The 18,165-nt window shown below is 39.2% G+C and overlaps 1 protein-coding gene and 1 pseudogene across 22 annotated transcripts in view; both read left to right on the top strand.

Moving 5' to 3' along the window:
- The first annotated feature begins 701 nt into the window (after nt 1-701).
- Nucleotides 702-18,165, top strand: part of SYNE2 (spectrin repeat containing nuclear envelope protein 2) — a 313,751-nt gene continuing 296,287 nt past the window's right edge. For 15 of the 21 annotated variants that reach the window (XM_082386392.1, XM_082386388.1, XM_082386393.1 and 12 more), the window contains exon 1: nt 717-852. The gene's annotated coding sequence lies outside the window, so the exon portion shown is untranslated. Of the gene's footprint in view, nt 969-1,256; nt 1,536-2,258; nt 2,412-5,308; nt 9,971-18,165 lie in introns of those variants that run through there. The other 6 variants (XM_082386394.1, XM_082386396.1, XM_082386397.1 and 3 more) reach the window with 6 other exon arrangements.
- The window catches only part of LOC309626179 (ADP-ribosylation factor-like protein 2-binding protein pseudogene), a 36,522-nt pseudogene continuing 19,096 nt past the window's right edge, over nt 740-18,165 (top strand). The window contains exon 1 of the transcript XR_014249421.1: nt 740-810. The product of XR_014249421.1 is annotated as an ADP-ribosylation factor-like protein 2-binding protein pseudogene (transcript). The remainder of the gene's footprint in view (nt 811-18,165) is intronic.

Here is an 18,165-nt window from a genome sequence, read left to right as displayed (position 1 = left end):
AGTGCCTCCGTAATACTGTAATAGCAGCACAGGAGGTAAGTGGGAGTCAGTTGACATCATCCTGAGCCCAAAGGCACTGAGTAATTTGCTGGAAAATCAAACTGGCACTTGCAGTTTGGATTCCCGAGGATCTAGTTTCCACTGAGTTTCAGACCTGAAAGTTGTATATCGTGTTGTAAGATTGAGGCTGTTCTCCACTCCCCAGAGTCCAGGGGGCAGGAGGGACCCTGCATTCTGCATTATTAACAAGCGCCTCCCCTTCCCTCCAGGTGACACTGAGGTCTGGACCACGCTGTAGGAAATACTGATCCAGATCTTAAAGGCCATCTAATTCAAATTTCTCATTTTACAAAGGGTTCACAAACGTTTACTGACTTGATCAAGGTCTGGTAGCTAATTCGCAGATCTCCTCTCTTACCCCCACTTCCAAGACCCCGGAATCCAAGAATGTTAGAGGAGTTTCTCGCTGAAATCGACCCAAAAAGCTTCTTTGAGGCAGTTTGTGACATGCCCCCCCACCCCCGGTGGTTAACCTGCATTCTGAGTTAGCATCTCCCTCAGACCATCTCTGATGTTCCAGAACAGGAAAGAAAGTTGCCAGCCCTGGGCTGCGGCAGGGCCTGCGGGGGGAGGCGGCTGCTCCGCCTCCAGCACTCGCGGGCGGGCTCGACACAGGCCGCCGAGCGGCGAGCGCGGGACTCGGCGGCTGGCGGCGGGCGGGGAAGGCGCGGGGCGTGGTTTGCAGCTTTCCGAGCGCCGAGGAGCGGAGCGCGCTCTGCTGCGCCCCGAGCCTTCCGCTGGACCAAAAAGGCGAGTGGGAGACCGAGCAAAAGGCGCGATCGAAGGAGCAAGGCGAGTGGGGCGCCGACCCGGGCTGGCTCCAGCCCGCGCCCTCGCCCCTTGCCGGGCCGGCAGCAGGGGAGCGCGGCGGCAGGGCCCCTGCACCCCGGTGCGCCCCGGAGAGAGCGGTCTGTGGCAAGGGAAGGAGAACGGGAGGGAGGGGAAGGGGCGGGGGCGAAGGAGGGCAAGGTCCCCGAGCCGGGGGAGAGGGCGGCGGGAGACGGGACCCGGCCCACTGCGGGGGTCCGAGCCCGGCCACGGGAAACTTTGCCCGGGTGGGAAGAGCGGGGTGCGTGGAAGGCGCCGCAAACTTGTCAGCGGGCGGGGCGCTTCGGGGATTGGAGCGAGCGCCAGCGAGTGGCGTTTGTCTCTCCGGCTTCTTTGTGTCACCTCCGGTCCCTAGCCCGCCGGTCCGCCCGCCTGGGAAAGGGGCTGCGCCGGGGGCGCGGCCCCCATCCACTCGTCGCCCGCCTCGGGCCCAGGCCCGGGCGCTGGCGGTCCGCTGATTGTTTTCGTTCCTCGCGTCACGCCTGGGCGGGAAAGATTTTGAACGCCGCGTGAGCTAGAACGCGGAGAGCCGCGGCGCGGAGATTGCCAGACCGTGGGCGGCGCGAGGCTAGCCCCGGGTCTCCGAGGACCTGCGGGCGGGGCTCACCGGGCTGGAGAGCGCGCGGGGCCCTGGGGGCCCCGGCACGGTAGGAACCGCAGCGGCCGAGCGCCTCCTCGGCGGGGGCCGCTTGGACGGCTAGGATTATAATTCCATTTCGATTGCTTGGGGTCTTTGTTGTCTGAAATTGAGGGTCTGACGGTAGCACCTTCTCCTTTTTGGGTTGTTTTTCTTCTGTTAAAAAAGAGCGAGGGGAGACTTATGTGGAATCTGCTGCTCCAAACAACATTAGCCACCTTATTTGATGGAGGTTGAGCAGTCCTGTGTAACCTTTGCCTTTGTGGACGCCTGTTATTTCCGAAAGTTATTATTTTCTCCTCCCCTAGTGAAAGGGAGCGTCTGAGCCAGATGCTAGCAGGCACGATGGTGTACATGCACCAGCAAGTCAGAGTCAAACCCAGGAGGTTTTTTCTAGCCGCTCAACACTTTTGCATCGCTTTTTTTTTTTTTTTTTAAGTTTGTTTGATTTCAAACAACTTTCATCTGCTTTCCTAAAAGTTTCCAGAGCTCCGAAGAACTCCTTGCAGATATTACGTGGTTGTGCGAGGATAAGTCCGACCACTTTTAGGGTTGGGGTTACAGTTAAGCCCCGGAACCATACCTGGCCCGCTCACCACTCGGGTGCCCGCCCTTGAGCCATTGTAAACATCATCGGGTTGAGTGTTCACCTTTTATGAGATGGAATATTTGGTGTGTTTTTATATTTTAATGCACCACTCCTTCTTTAGTTACCTTCCCTTTCTGGAAAACTCTCTTGAGACTCCCCCGGGCTCTTCCTGAGATAATTACTGAGTGGCCTTAGCTGCGCCATCACGCCCCCCACCCCCGCAAGCACCCGAGGGAGCAGAGAACAGGTGCAATCCTCATTAAGTTTTTTCGTGGTGAAAACTCTGGAGATGTCTAAGTAAGTAAAAAGTGAAAATTCTTAGTTCTTTGTCCATATGTTTGAGTTAATGAGCTTTATTTGAAGCCAACAAAAGTCAAAATCAAATCAGTTTGGTCAGCTCAACCTTGTACATTAAGATTGTTTTTAAAAAAAATCTTATAAGTTTACCCAGTTAGAAATTTACAAGCATTTCAGTGCATTAGTGCTAGTTGTGTTTGCAGGATATTGCAGTATGTTTAGAGAACTGAGTCACAATGGGATTTTTCTAGGTTGTGCCCTCAACAGCATAACTGAGAGTTTAATGTAAAGCTCAAAACTGGAATCAGTCACGTCTTGATAAGTAAGGGAAAGTGTGGAAAGCAATTGATTCATTTGTGATTACCCGTATGTTTTAAATATAGATTTTCAATAATTTCACAAAATTATTTTTTCATTTACTCAGATGAGCTCTTAACATATGCCAGCCACTGTGCTGGACTCTGGAGTTCCAAATAATAATAATAACTATTTATGGAATACTTATTTTGTACCAGTAAATGTTTCACATAGGTTACCTCATTCATCTAATAAAAATTTATTGAATGCTTACAATGTACTGTGCTAGGTGCTGGAGTTATAATAATGCACAGGACAGCTGTGGTTCCCGCCTTTATCTTAGCAAGTCGGGAAGATAGGCAGAACATAAAAGACATTACTAAACTAATCATAGTTTTAAAATGTAAATCAGATCACACCACTCGTCCTGCAGTGCAGTGTGTTGTAGGGTAGGAGGTGAGGAGAGGAGAGAGGCGTGGAAGATCAGCAGAGGAGATAGCATTGAGTCAGGAAAGAGCTTGATAGCGTGTGGATTGATTGGACCTGAGAGTAGGTCTTGTTGCTGAGCTCTGTCAGCTGCAGGGAGAGAACTAAATGATGAGAGAGTGGTAATCAGGTGACAGATCATGCAGGGCCTCTTAGGCCAAAGTTTGGATACATTCACATTGAATCCTCATATATACCCTTTTGGCCCTATTTTATAGTTTATAAAACTGAAGTAACTTTCTGAGTCTGCACAGTAGGTGAATGGCACAGCCTAGGATAGGAAGCCAGGCTCTCAGTCTCCACTTATATTTAGCCACTATGCCAGCATCAAAAGACATAGTCCGTATCCTGATGGACCTGTTTGTCTAGTGAAGACAAGCCATTGCAATACACACATGGTGGTGCTAGAAAAGATGTGTTCTAGGGGCTGTGGGAGGAGGAAAGCACCTAATTCTGCCTAGGAATGGGGCAGGCCAAATTGGGAAAAATGAAAATATTTTTCCTTTTTTTCAGAATTATGAAATGTTTCAGCTTAGCTATAATTCAGAAATAATCTTAATGTTAAATGCAATAGCCCATTCTTCAGGGCTTCACTGTGTGTTCTCTCTTTTTTTTTTTTCTTACTTTCATACTTACCAATTACCTGAGTCATGTGTCCCCTTTCCTACTTTTACAAAATAAAAGATTGTGTCTGGAATACTGTAAAATCACTTGTATTTAAAGCCTGTAATTCTTTGTGAAATTGCAGGTTAAGTTCTTTTTTGATTGTTTTTATCTTAAGCTGTCTAGCCTTTCTCATTTTGTGTGATAATTTTATAAACAGCTTAATTGAATGTAATTGACATACAGTAAGCCGCATATTTTAGAGTGTTAAATTTGATGAGTTTTTGACTTATGTATAGATCTGTGAATCCATCTTTCCCTCTGGTCCCTCCCTACACCCTGCATCCTTCTTTCCCAAGTAACCAGTGGTAGCTCTGACCCTATGGATTATTTCGTATTTTCAGAATTTTATATGACTGGTATCACATAGTCTGTTCTCTTTTTTTGTCTGGTTTCTTTCACTCAACATAATTATTTTGAGATTCATCTATGTTGTTGTGTGTACCAGCAGTTGATTCCTTTTTATTGCTGAGTGGTGTTCTATTGTATGGGTATACCCAAGTTCATTTATCCATTCACCTATTGATAGACGTTTGGTTTTTTCCAGTTTTTGGCTGTTAAAAATAAAGCTGCTGTGAACATTATGTTCAGTCTTTGTATGGACACCTACTTTCTAGGAGCAGAATGGCTAGATCATATGGTAGGTGTATGTTTAACTTCTAAAGAAGCTCCCATACTTTCCCAAAGTGGTTATATCATTTTACATTCCCAGATTAGTGCGTGAGGGTTCCAGTTGCTCTGCATCCTTGTGAACACTTGGTATGGTTAAACTTTCATAGCCATTCTGTTAGATGTGTAGTAGTATCTCATTGTGGTTTTAATTTGCATTTCCCTGATGACCAATGATGTGCTTATTTACCATCCATATAATATCTTTTTTTGTTGTTGAAGTTTCTCTTTGCATTTTTTGCTCATTTTTAATTGGGTTAGTCACTTCCTTATTGAGTTTTGAGAGTTTTTTTTTATATATTCTGGATACAAGTCCTTTATCAGATACATGATTTGCAAATATTTACTTTCAGTCTATTGCTCGTCTTACATTCTCTTAACAGATCGTTGAAGAAGTTTTAAATTTTACTAAAGTCCAATATATCAATTTATTCTTTTATGGATTATACTTTTGGTGTTATACCTAATAAATCTTTGCCTAACTCAAGGTCACAAAGATTTTTTTCCTTAGAGTTATAAAACTCATAGGAAAACTCTATAAAAGAATGTAAAACCATGAAGTCTTTCGTTGTACGTTTAGGTCCATCTACTTTGAGTTAATTTTTGTTTATGGAGCTGGAGTATGGGTTGAAGTTTACCCTACTGCCACCAGGAACACTTAACATGTTTTGGAGATGAGATAATGTCTGGAGACAATGTGGTGGGGTGGGGTGGGTGGGTATTTGCTATTGGCATCTAGTGGGTCAAGGCCAGGGATGCTGCTAAAGATGCTGCAATGAACAGGAGAGATCCTCTCAACAAAGAATCATTCAGCCGAAATGTCAGTAGTGTCAAGGTTGAGAAACCCTAGGCTAGAGGTTTATCAATTTTATTGACCTCGATGAATCAGCTCTTGGTTTCATTTATATTTTCTGTCTTCTGTTTAATTGATTTTTACTCTGATCCTTATTATTATTTCCTTTCTTCTACTTACTTTGAGTTTAATTTTACTCTTCTTATTCAAGTCACTGCGACCTTTTTCCTTTTCTGATATAGGTGTTTAGTTCTTTAAATTTCCTCAGTACAGTACTGCTTTAGGGAATTCTCACAAATTTAAATAGGGTGTGATTTCATTTTTATTCAGTTCAAAATGCTTAAAAATTTTTCTTTGGATTTATTGTTTGACCTTGAGTTACTTAGGAGTTTATTACTTAGTTTCCAGACATTTGTGGATTTTCCAGGCATGTTTCTGTTATTTCTAAATTTAGTTTTCTTATTGTCTAAGAGCATAACTTATATGGCTCAAATTCTTTTATATTTACTGAGAGTTATTTTAAAGCCCAGAATATCATTAATTTTGGTAAATGTTTTGTGTGTGCTTGAAAAGACTGTGTATTCTAATTATACAATGTCAAGGGAACATACCATCAACATGATATCACTGTTCATGTTAACCTTGATTACCTGGCTGAGGTAGTGTTTGTCAGGTTTCCCTCCTATAAAGTTACTCTTTTCTCCCTGTTCTGTCCTTTGCTTTTTTAGATGGAAGTCACTATGTGTAGCCCACATTTAAGGAGTAGAGAGTTATCCTTCTTCTCCTTGAAAGGTATTGCTTTTTTTACCCCACGTGACAATCTCTGACTTTTAATTCTGGTATTTAGGCCATTTATATTTAAAATGATTATTGATTATGGTTCACTTTAAATGTATAATCTTGCTATTTGTTTTCTGTTTTTCTCATCTGTTCTTTGTTTCCTTTTTTCTCTTTTTCTGTCTTTGATTGGATTAATTGAATTTTGGTCATTATAGTTTATATCCTTTTTTTTTGCTTATTAGAACTCATTCTTTTTTAAATTTTTAAATTTTTATTTTTTTAACATCTTTATTGGAGTATAACTGCTTAACAATGGTGTGTTAGTTTCTGCTGTATAACAAAGTGAATCAGCTGTATGTATACATATATCCCCATATCTCCTCCCTCTTGCGTCTCCCTCCCACCCTCCCTATCCCACTCCTCTAGGTGGTCACAAAGCACCGAGGTGATCTCCCTGTGCTATGCAGCTGCTTCCCACTAGCTATCTATTTTACATTTGGTAGTATATATAAGTCCATGCCACTCTCTCTCTTTTTTTTTTTTTTTTTAATTTGGCTGCACCCCGTGGCTTCTGGGATCTTAGTTCCCTGACCAGGGTTTGAATCCATGCCCTGGGCAGTGAAACCACTGGACTGCCAGGGAATTCCCTACCTGCCATTCTTTATTTTGTTATTTTAGTGTTTGCTTTAGGGTTTATAGTATACATCTTTAACTTATCACAGTTTAACTTCAAGTGTTATATTATACCACTTCAATGAAAGCCTTGTAATAGTATATTTCCCATGTCTCTCTGCTTTGTGCTATCGTCATACATTTTACTTTTTGTCTGTTATAGACCCTACACTACATTATTATTTTTTGTTTGAGCAGTCAATTATTTTTTTCAGGGATCTAAATAACAAGAAAAAAATCATATATTGACCCATGGTTACACAGGTTATATTCTTTGCTTTACTATTATTAAATGAAAATAAAGAAATCATACATATTGAGGTTACTGGATTCATATTTATGAGTATATTCTAACTTGTAATTTTAGAATAAACATTAAAGAGGTAGTGAAATTTGGAAATCAGAGCATAGTTCATTTTCTTAAACTAAATCCACTGAATTGTCATTGAGCTGATCATTGCTGTAATAGAAGGATACTTCAGGATACTGTGGTGTATTACAAGATTCAGAACACCTGGACTTGGAGAACTCTCCAGACAGGCACTGATGAGTGTGCTGTACTTCTTTTCTTTCCTTTGGGCAGCATTAGGAAAAGGGAAATGGCTAGGCAGAAAGAGTCTGTCCTCCCATGCTGACATTTTCCAGACCCTGAGAAACTTTGATAGATGAGTTTGAAAGCACTTCTTTCTTTCAGTGGTGTATGAGATGAAGAGCACTTGGTTATAGCTCCTCAGGTCAGAGTAACACATTTGACAAAGTGAGCCTCAAGCTTCTGCTTGTCAGTGTCCATGTTTGACTGAAAACTCCAATCTGAGATGCAGTTCTAGAACTCGTCAAAATTTGCTATCTACTTGTTGCTTTGGTTCCAGCTGACTTTTAGTTTTCCTTTATCAGTGAGTAGCTCCTTTCCATCTGGGTATGTAAATGTGCTCCTATTCTGAATGTTAATACGTTGACAAACACTCAGCTATAAATGAGTGAGAAAACTTAACTCATCCAACAAATTAATTTACTTTGTAAATATTTATTCAATCTGGGCTCTGGCACATTGATGAAAATTTATGTCCCTTGCCCTTCAAAAGCTAACTGTCTCATAAGAGAAAGGCCCACAAGTAGAGAAGCATGCGTTCCAATGTGGTAATTGGTGGAATGGATATATGAACTGGGCAGTGGGAGTAAGCCTCGAGCAGTGGTTCTCAAAGTGTGGTCCAGGAACCAGTAGCATCAAACCTACTCGTTCAGAAACCTACAGGGTGGGGCCCAGCAATCTGTGTTTACCAAGTCTTCCAAGTGATTCTGATGCACGCTCAAGATTGTGAACCAGTGGCATAGAGGATTAGATAATCTCTGAGATTTTTTTCCCCCAGGTCCTAATTTCTACAAATATGGTTTAGAAATGTGATATTTACCCCATTGTATTGTACTTTAAGAACTGTTTTAGCATGAATGAATTGGTATGTAAAACGTTAATGCTATGCGGGTAAAACAGGAATTCAAAATGGTAAAGATATGCCTGACACTGGGACAAAAGTAAATTAGATTTAAAAAAACTTTATTATGAAAAATTTTAAGTACATATTCAAAAGCAGAGATAATAGTGAAATGAACTCCTATGTAAACATTACCCAGTATCAATAGCTATCAAGTCCTGCCAATTTGGTTTTACCTATACCCTCACCTATCCCCCCTGTGCTGGGTTATTTTGAAGTAAATTCCACATATCATATCATTTCATCAATAAATAATTAGATTTAAAATTATTTGAGCTATTAAGTTGCTAGAGATGAATTTGAAACCGAATCACATATAGCCATTTCACGTTTCCATGTTAAATTATAGATAAAGTTTGTCTGGAGTTCATTTACACAAAAGATGAGTAAAACAAAACAGTTGTGTGGGCAGGTGTATATATATTCCTATTAGTATAAAATCCATTAAAAATAAATATACTGGTTACAACAGTGCAAATATTTTATGTACCCTCATCATCATTATAGCAATATATACATTATATTTATAAATAGTATTCCAGGATAGTAAGAAAAATATATCCATATGCTGCCAAAATTGAAATACTGTGCTTGAAGGGGAAACTTTAATTTGAAAGGCAAATTTTTAGGAAGGATGGTATTATAAAAAGGTTTTACAGATTTCTAGGCAAATTTTTAATATATTTAAATTAAAATTTCTCATTACTCATTTCGGCAGTTATGTTGCTTCATTTGGAAAGATAAAGGTAGTCAACATTTAGGGATGAACAATACATCTTAAACAATAAATCCACTTACCTTAATCTATGTGCTACACACAGTCTTATCAAGGTTAGAGCTCAGGCTATAAGACAGTTCATGTTCGGAGAAAGGGGACAGAATTAACTTTCACAGACTTTTCACAAACACGTAGAAAACTACCTGTTTTCTCCCACTGTGGCTTTGGAGTACAAGTTGTGATATCCTGAGGAAAAGCTGATAGTAATACGACTGAGCTCTTCGTGTTTGGCTGCTTTTGAATGATACATTAATTAATGGGTCGTACCATAGGAGTTAGCTAATTTTCATTTAAAAAATGCTAATTACTCAGAAGTAATTTTTATCTGAAGTGTAAGTTGCAACAAAATAAATAAAGCTGTTCAAGATTGTTCCCCATGCCCCCCAAATAAATTTTTTAAAACCCTACAACTCAAATGCACCTGAGCTATTAGTACTAAGGTAGGTTATAGTCAACGTTTGATGGGATTGTTTGATAGAATAATGCATGCTAGAGCTTTTAGTTCAAAATTTTGAGCTAGTGATTCAGAAAGAAAAAAATAAAGAATTAACTATAAATTCTGTTTATAAAGCAGTTAAAGGTGTGTCTTATTTTTCATGCTAGTATGTTTACAAAGAAAATAGGTGACTAGCAGTCTCTTGTTTGACTATCTTTTGTAGTTACTCATTTGATGACACTGAGTAAAAATTTTTCCTCTGTTAATGGGACTTTGTTTAAAAGAAAGTATGTTACCTTTGTAGTCTCGGTGCTTTTTTCATTTTAGGAAACTCCAACTCAGTTGTGTAATAATTAATTTTATAAACAGTGTTTAGTCCAGAACTGATTATATTTCCTTTTGAGCCAGATGAAAAGAAACTCCCAAATGTTTATAATCACAGGTTGATGATTTGGTTCCAAGACTCTGTTGGTGATGGTTTCTGAGACTCGGAAGGTAAGCTTGCTTCTTTCATCAATCATCATGTTGTCTCGCATGTGTTTTCTTAGCAACAGCTGCTGATTTCAGGTTTGAGCTAGGAAAGTATGTTTTGAAATGATCCAGCATATTCTTTCAGGTTATATATGCCTGTTAAACCTTACAGGCTTACTGTTAATGTTGTATGTTCCACCATGAAGGAATGATTTCATTCTCTTCCTGTCCCTGCCTTCCTAATCATTTTTCTTCTGTTTTTTGTTTTGTTTTGTTTTGTTTTCTTTTTAAGGGGGTTGAGGGTGGGTGTAATAAAAGAGAAAAATAAAGGAACCTGGAAGACTGTGGACATGCTCATTTATGACTCTGGACCAGAGCAGAACCAAAAATGGCCTCCATGTGCTAATAGGATAAAATATAATTTACTGGGGTCTTGATCTTGAGTTGTACTCTCAGGTGCATAAGTACTAAAGGACAAGTGGATTTTAGAAATGTCTGTGGTATAGTGTAATGGTTAGGATTGTAACTTCTGAAGTCAGATGGACCCTGGTTCAAATCCTGGCTTTGCCATATACTAGCTGTGTCACTTTGGGCAAATTACAAACCTCTCTGAGTAGAGCTTCCTCAACTGTAAAACATAAGCCAAAATATGACTTATAGGAGTGTTATGAATATTACTGAGACAATACATGTAACGGATAGTACAGTACCTGTAATCGAACATTGTAGAACACATAGTAATAAGTGCTAGTTATTACATTCAATTCAAGGGTGCAGTGAACAAGGGGCTAAGTGACAGGTGTTAGAGGGCAATCAGCAATGAATCAGACATGGCTCCCCTTCTGCAGGAACTGGGGGCAGGTAACCTTGTAAACAAATCACTCTAATATGATCCAGAATGAAAGAAGTGCCACCTGAGGTGCTAGCAAAGTGCTGTGGTAATTAATGCCACCTTTGGGGAAGTTAGGGCTAGTTTTGTAGAGAACATTTGACATTTGAGCTGGGCGTATAGCTGGGTCTAGAGTGTAGAATAGGACTTTCACGGGTGGAGAATGGAGGAGAGTAGATTGAGGGTTGAAGAATAACACTGAAGCACAGGGCTCATGGCAGGTTGTAGTGGGAGGGGTCTGGATAGATGCTTTGTGGTTAGATCTTGGGACTTTTTTTCATGGAAGTGTTTGGACCATATTCTTCTTCTCAGTGGGAACACGCAGCGTGTGCTTGGTGTGAGCTCTATTTCATAATAACATTCTGAAAGATGTAGTGGAGAGGCAGGGAGTCCAATTACAAGGATGTTTTCAGAAATCCAGGTAAGTGATGAAGAAATTCAGAGAACAGAGTCAGAGGGGATTAAAATGAGATGGAAGGGACAGAATTCTAAATTAGGTGCTGAAAAGAATATTGGTGCCATTACTTGCCATTACTTGCGAGAGAGATACCACAGGGAGAAAGTGTGGGAGAAAACTGATGGTCTGGTGATGGGGTGGGCTAATGGGTCTTTTTTTTTAATCGAACTATAGTTGATTTACAGTGTCATCTTAGTTTCAGGGGTACAGCACAGTGATTCAGTTTTTTAAATATACACACACACACACACACACACACACACACACACGTATATATTCCTTTCCAGATTCTTTTCCCTTATAGGCTATTACAAAATATTGAGTATAGTTTCCTGTGCTATACAGTAGGTCCTTGTTGGTTATCTATTTTATATATAGTAGTGTGTATATGTTAATCCCAACATTCTAGTATATCCGTCCCCCCTTCCCCTTTGGTAACCGTAAGTTTGTTTTCTATGTCTGTGAGTCTCTTTCTGTTTTATAAATAAGTTCATTTGTATTTATTTATTTATTTTTTAGATTCTGCATATAAGTGATATCATACGATATTTGTCTTTCTCTGTCTGGCTTACTTCACTTAGTATGATAATCTCTAGGTCCATCCATGTTGCTGCAAATGGCATTATTTCATTCTTTTTATGAGTAATATTCCATTATATATAATATATATATTATATATTATATGTATATACACCGCATCTTCTTTATCCATTCTGTCCTTATTTGTCTCTTGTAACAGTCTTTGTTTTAAAGTCTGCTAATGGGTCTTTTGAGCTCAAAGATTAGTGGACATCTAGCTGGTAGTTGGAAATTTAGTTCTGAAAGAAGGAAGCTAACATTTATTATGCACCTACTATGTCTCAGGTTTTATGCTAAGCATCTTCACAAATCATTATTGGAAACAAATAGTATTTTTATTGATGAAGAAATAGAAGCTGAGAAGAGGCCTGATATTATTTAAATATCTACCCTAATTTCAAAGCATTTCTCACTTTTACTGTTCTCTTCAAGCTCTTGGGAGCAAGAGGAGAGCTGGGGCTAGGAAGAATGAGTGAGTGGGTACTGAAGGCAGTGGGCTGCCCTCTGTGGCACTTTTCATCATTTCTTCATTCAGGCTCTCATTACATATTCTTTACCACAAGGAGAGAATCGCCTTCTAATTGGGTGGTTAGTATTTGTTACCTGAAGAATGTTGAGGGAGTTTCATAATGAACCTTATTTCTCAAGTTCTGATATTCCTTTCCTTTTAGAACTACTTGAAGGTTGAAGTACTCCAAGATTTTTTTTTTCTCTTGCTTCTGATGAAATGGAAAAGTTTGGCTACGAGTGGGTTTTAACTTTATAAAATGAGCCTTGTTTTAGTTGGATTGGAGAGGACGAGCAGGGCAGAGAGAATGATGCTCTTTTCCTTAATGTTATCCCCTTCGAAATGTGTAATCCTGAGGTCAAGCTCATGAATGCAGATGAAAATTAAGTCTGGGAAGACTTTGAGCATGTCTTAAAAACTTTTTTTTTTTAATTACAAAAATCCAACTACACACATTACAACACACAGATATTAAAAAGCAAAAGCCTGTCCTCATATTATTTCCATTTTCCATTTCTGTCTCTGTCCCTAGAGATAATCACTGTGGACAATTCTATGTTTATCCCATTTGAATGTTTACGAACATTTGGAACCTTGGCAGTAATTGGGCAAAATAGCTAGTTTTTAAGCTTTTTCCTTTTCAAACAGATACTTGGTTTTAGGGTTTATTATTGAAGTTTCATAAATACAGGTTCTTCTTTTAGACTGTGTTCTGAGAGCCCTATAAACATCAAATGTAACTTATGTTAAATGCTGTTGGCTCACCTTTCAAATCAGTGACATACCTAGGATTAGGATTTAGAGACCTTGAGCTTCTCATTTGTTGCTAAACCAGTTCTGTTAGTTAATTTATTACACAAGCTTGCCAGTTAACTGCAACAGTGGACAAAAAACAGGTTTCATCTTATTATTTATTTATTTTAAAGAGAAGAAAGGACAGAATGTGAGTTTAAACTAACATAGGCCCATTTTAGTAACTATATTAATCTGTTAATTACTTCATATGTTGAAGTGTTCAGACAATATGTGTTCTGGTAAATTTCTCTATAGAATCGTGGAATAAGTTAGTCAATTCAATATATCTTGCCTGTTAGGAACTTTAAGGACATGGAGTTCAGAGCCTGCACACTGTGTTCAAGTAGGAGTTGCCAGTAACTTGCTGTGTGATCTCAGGGAAGTTACTCAACTTCCCTGTTTCCCTAAATGGGGTGAATAGTGTCTGTCTTGTGAAGATTAAAGGGATGGTGCATGTAAAATATTCGGCACAAATTACGAACTAAATAAATATTAACTATACTTATTACTGTTTTATAATTATTATCAAATAGAGGACCTACAACTTTGTTCATCCATGTAAGCAGAATTTACCTGCTTCTTACTCTCAAGCTATAACAAAGGAGACATCACTATATTTCACTTTTATTGCACTGTAGATGTCAGAAGGAATGTGCAAATATTGAGGTATGCTTTTTAAGCAGATACAGATCTCAGTGCCCCGCTTAGTCAGCTTCTTAACTAAATAAGTTGGAGGAGCTTCAACCAAAGGACCACACAGAGATTTTCTTTTGTCTTTGTGGTCCTACTTCTCAAGATTCTTCATGGGTTCCAGTTTTGGTTCTACTCAGGAAAATATTATAAAATGCATAAGACATTTTCTCGAGAGTGTTCAAATTTTTCACCAATGGGGAGAGAACTACTTAGGTATATTCCTTTTTGAGGATGTTTTATATTATATGAGTTTTGGGGGCTGGGGATGGGTCAGAGATCTTTTCATGGGGAAGGCTTTGAGAGAAGGAAAAAATATTTCTTAGAAATCTCAAAACTGTAATCTGAAATTCCGTGGAAAGAAAACTTGAGTTTTGTAATCTGAGTTACTGGAGTTAAGGGGTCAGAAGGATTATTTATGTTTTAGGAAGTTTTTCTTCACAGGGAGGTATATAACTTCTAAATATTTTAATGACCTAGAAGATATACTGAAGAAAAAGTAACCTTAGAAGTGGGCAGATACAGGATTTTTTTTTTTAAGCCAGACAAGTTTCTAATGGAGTCTCTGTGCATGTTACAAGTAACAACAAAGATAATTTTGTATACACAGAAGTACATTCTGTTTTTTCCCTGAGATGATGTGACCTCTTATCAGGTCGTAAATTGTGCCCACAGAACTGGGAACTGTATCTTTAGGATAAACTAAGAAACAAATAATTCTGGTTGTTTCTCTTCAGGTGAGAAACTTCTGCCATGTTTAGAAATGAGATGGAAACTAGCTTGCAAACTCGGTAGCAAGTCACAAGGGAAGCCTGGGAGAAGGGATGATTTCACAGTTTGAGGTTCTACTACTTCAGAGCTCAAATCCCTTTTTCAGACACCCTGTATTTCCATAGTTGCTTGATTCAACATCTTTAAAATGAATACCTGTTGAAGAGTGGCACTGCTGGCTGGCACCCTAGAGAAAACAGCTTCCAAACCACACAACAGTTAATTTTTCAGCTGTTTTTTTCTCATCTACTTTCCCATTAACCAGTCAGAATGCTAAGATTTCAAGGTGAGGTAAGACTGGGTGTCTAGTATTTAGTTAGAACTCCCCACTTACCAATGCAGTAATGGATGGTTCCTTGGAAGTAAAGAGTTAAAGAGAAACAGAAACTCAAAAAGGACTGAAAGGAGCTCTAATTTGGGGAAGATTTGAATTACAAAAAATTTCCCTAGAACAGTTTCCTTAAAATTATGGTATGAAAACCCTAATCTAAAGTAATTAGAAGAAATGTCATAGCACTTTCTAAACCAACTTCTCTGTACCACAATCTGTGAGCTACATGTTAAAATCTACAATGACTTACTGAGTGATCCAAGGATTTGCTAGTTTATTTGCTTTGTGTGCCGTACAAATCTTGGTGAACTAGTCAAAGTTGGATTGTAGGGAATAGAGGGGAACTCTTCTCTAAAACGAGTCCGGAGGGTGTGAGAGAAATAATGGAGAAATCATAAGTTGAGTAAGAGCAGTATCTTACTCAACTTATCTAAGATACCAAAGATGAATTCAAATCCTGGGTTTGTCCCAGGCAGTTTTATGTCCTTGAATAACACTAATGTTAACGATCTCAGTTTCCCCACCTCAGGAGTATCATGATTATATAAAACAACCTATAAGCACAACTAAATACAAAGTATGTTTTGTCTTGGGTCATTTAAACTGTCCCCGCCCCTTTACCGATATCCTTTGGTCTGCTCTCCTAAACACAGCCAGCCAGCTCTCAAAGGTCTGCCATCATCACAAAGGATGACAAAGGAGAGAGTGTGGTGGGATTAAAGGCCATTCCTGGGATGACTTTAAAATGTGCGTGTGCTATCCATAGTGAGTCAGTAAGTCTTGTCTCATGTATGATTTGTACACTTGTACAGTGAGAGAAGTGATGGGTCGTTATTAGAGTCCAGAGAGTTCAACACCCATCATGTTGAATTTAATTCAGAATTTTAGAGCTGAATGATACCTGAATCCTCATATTTCACAGATGACAAACCAAGATTCAGGGATGGCAAGGTACAGTTGGTAATTGGCAGAACAAGGAGTAAAAATGCTACCTCCAGATTCCTGGCTCACAGCTCCTGCTGTCATAGATGTGTGTGTGTGTGTGTGTGTGTGTGTGTGTGTAAAGTATTACGCATTATTTAAAACCTATGAAAAGGCATAAATCAGCATGCCCTTAAGTCCTTACATGCTTTGGCATGATACTTAAGAAACAAATTGTTCCTAACATGGTCGTGACCCCTTCTTCCACAGAGGTAGCAGCTGTCCTGAATTTGGTGTTTATCATTCTCATGCATTTCTTTACAGTTTTGTTGCATATGAATGTTAATGGTGATTTTCAAAGTATTTAGCAACCTGGTAGTGTGTGGGCACTGCCACTCATAATGGATGCTGGCAACAGATCCAGCCATGCCAAGGTATATTGGCCGAATATCAGACCCATCGTGGACCCCCCCTCAGCAATATTTTTAAGAGTGTACATAGTTAGTACCATCCTGTATGCATTCTTCTACAAATTGCTTTTTTCCTTCAGCTTTATATTTGTGAGATGCATTCATACTGACATGTATAACTCTCATTATTCATTTTCAGTGTTTAATATTCTAATGTATGAATATGTCACAGCTTATTTATCTAGTCACTTATTTTTGGGTAATTAGGGTTTTTTTTTTTTTAATGCCCTCTCACCTGTTCAGGTGTTTTGCTTATTTTCTTGTTAGGTTGTTTGTCTTTTCCTTATTGATTTGTGAGTGTATTATTTTTGAGTTTTTTTTGGAAACTAGTATTTAATACTCATTAACATCTGTACTTATATAAGCCACATAAAACCTATCATAGCTTTGTCTTTCCATAGCTGTTCACATTTGGAAAGGGTCTTTCAGTATCCCTGAATCAGGTTCATGTCAAGTACACCAGTGACCTCACCTGTGACTGTAGACGTGGACATGTTCCATTATTTAGAATGGGTTTGACATAGTCTTAACATTCTTGATTGTGAAGATGGACTTAATTTCCCTATATTTACATGGTCCTGTAGGTGAAAGGGTTGACCTCATTGTAACTCTAAAGTGTGGGAGGAAAGCCTTTATGGGAAATTATAAAGTTCTTTTTTTCTTTATTAAATCAAAAGCAGGAAAATGGGTGGTACCCTTGCCTCCTTAGTGAACCCCAAATGGGCCACAGCATATAAAGGAAACTATAAAGTGAATGGAAGGACTGAGGCCATTGCTCAGGAAGTTCTTCCAGGAACTTTCACTATTTAAACTCTCTGGGTTGTTAGATAACCAACAAGGACCTACTGTATAGCACAGGGAACTCTGCTAATACTCTGTAGTAACTTAAATGGGAAAAGAATTTGAAAAAGAATAGATACGTGTATATGTATAACTGAATCACTTTGCTGTACACCTGAAACTAACACAACATTGTTACTCAACTCCAATATAAAATAAAAATTAAAAAAAATGAACTATCTGGGTGGTTCATGATTTTGGTTCCCTCCCCTTTTTTTCCCCCAGTGCGCAGGAACTTGACAGAGGTACATGTTAGGCTGTTTGTTCTTTTGTTGGCTACTTGTATCTGCTTTCTAGAAGGTTATTGTTTTCAAGGATCTTAAACACCAGGATTAGGACAGTTAAACCTTCCGCAGGCTTGAAGTGTAATCTTCCTATTGGTTTTGCTTTCCTGGCTTCTTTGCTTCCTTCCCTCTCTTCCTTGTTTCTTTCTACTTACAAATTACTGCATTTGTTAGATAGCCATCCTTCAGAGCATCCAATGTTTTGTTCATTTAAATTTTTTTAACCTTCTTTTTGTCGTACAAAAGGACAAAAACATTTAAAAATACTTTTAGTACTGGAGGTTGCCTTTTCCTGGAGCATTGCTTCCGCCTCCCCCCCCACCGCCCCACCAATCCCCCAGCAACCCCGCCCCTGCCCTCCCCCTCTCCACTGCCTCACTCCCACCCTCCTGGCTCTGTAGGTCTCTTTTGTTGTTGGGAGCTAACAAAGTACTGTAATTTGCTGGATATTGTGGATGGAGGATAGGCCAAGGGCTCCCAGGAAGAATTTCTGTAACCTGCCTGCTCTTCCTTCTCTTAAAAATTGCTGATTAACTAGTCTCTTCTGTCCTGGGAACAGCCAGAACTTTAAGAGTGTTGTTCAAAGGAAACATTTTTATTTTTAGAGGCATAAAGAGACAAAACTATGGACTTTAAGTGTGTAATCCCGAAGCGAAAACAAAAATCTTGCTGAAAAAATTAGCA

Source organism: Balaenoptera borealis (assembly GCF_965194805.1).
Source record: "Balaenoptera borealis genome assembly, chromosome: 3".
Lineage (NCBI taxonomy): Eukaryota > Metazoa > Chordata > Mammalia > Artiodactyla > Balaenopteridae > Balaenoptera > Balaenoptera borealis.
The sequence above is the reverse complement of the archived record's forward strand: the minus strand, read 5'-3'. Positions and strand labels throughout refer to the sequence as shown.